This window comes from Microtus pennsylvanicus, chromosome 7, assembly GCF_037038515.1.
Source record: "Microtus pennsylvanicus isolate mMicPen1 chromosome 7, mMicPen1.hap1, whole genome shotgun sequence".
Lineage (NCBI taxonomy): Eukaryota > Metazoa > Chordata > Mammalia > Rodentia > Cricetidae > Microtus > Microtus pennsylvanicus.
The window spans coordinates 118,761,412-118,762,766 of NC_134585.1; positions in this window are offsets into that span (position 1 = coordinate 118,761,412).

Sequence of the window (1,355 nt, forward strand, 5' to 3'; positions counted from 1 at the left end):
TGTAGCTTTGGAGCCTGTCCTGGAACTAGCTCTTGTAAGCCAGGCTGGCCTCGGACTCACAGAGATCCACCTGCCTCGGCCTCCCGAGTGCTGGGATTAAAGGCATGCACCAGTACTGCCTGGCTATTGTTGTTTTTTTAAAACATGAAAAAAATAGAATTAGGCAAAGTTGGTTTTCCCACAACCACAAGAAATATCAGTGCGGGCAGAGAGAGCCTCTATACCACCAAACCCTGGCATAATAAATTCCAATATAGCCTGGCATATTGAGGGAACTGACTCCAGCCAGCCATCCTCCGACCTCCACATGTGGCCACACAATTTATAGAGCACTGCGAATAAACTCCAGGTCTTAGTGAGTGTAAAGGGCACAGTTTACAGAAAGTAGGCATGGTTTCTTCTTCAAGGGAAGGGAATGACACCTTTGCTCCTGGAAGGCTGAGTGGAGCTGCCTGGTGGCCTGGTGATCTCTGCTATGCCATGGAGCCAGCCTTCACCTGAATCCCCCCAAACCCATCCTCATGAAAGAGGTCCCACGCTCTCTGCATTCTCAGCCTGGGGGCATAGCTCACTGGTAGAGAAATTCCTTGGCATATGAGAGATCCTGTCTGATCACCAATACCACAGAAATAAGTAACTAATTCCTCACAGGGGTTCAAAAACAGCTTGACTTTAAAAAAAGAGAATTATTTAATGAGTGTTTGCCTGTACATATTTATGCACATCTTGTATGTGAGGTGCTTACTGAGACCAGAAGAGGGAGAATTATTTAATGAGTGTTTTGCCTGTATATATTTATGTGCATCTTGTGTGTGAGGTGCTTACTGAGACCAGAACAGGGCAGCGGACCACCCGTGCCCCCCGCCCCAGGACTGGATTATGGATAACTGAGAGCTACCATGAGGATTCTGGGCAATGAGCCCAGGTCCCCTAAGAGAGGAACAAGTACTCTCAACCTCTGAGCCATCTTCCAAAAATACAAAAACCCAGTTTTACTTTTAATCATTTATATGCTTCAATTTTAAAAGATTTATTAAGTAATCTTATGAATCTAAATACAATGTAGTCTTCTGGACATTTTATAATGTAACATCATTTTGTTGGTATTTTTTTCTTTTCAAGACAGGGTTTCTCTGTGTAGCCCTGGAACTCGCTCTGTAGATCAGGCTGGCCTTAAACTCTGCCTCCCAAGTGCTTGGATTAAACACATGGGCCAATACACCCAGTATTTTTTTTGTTTTTATAATATTTTCTTCATCACAGTGGCTACAGCTCATCACTAACATAGCTATGTTCATGATAGGGTATAAAAGTCACTAAAGAACAACGTGAAAAAAGGGCATGTGACAAAAATA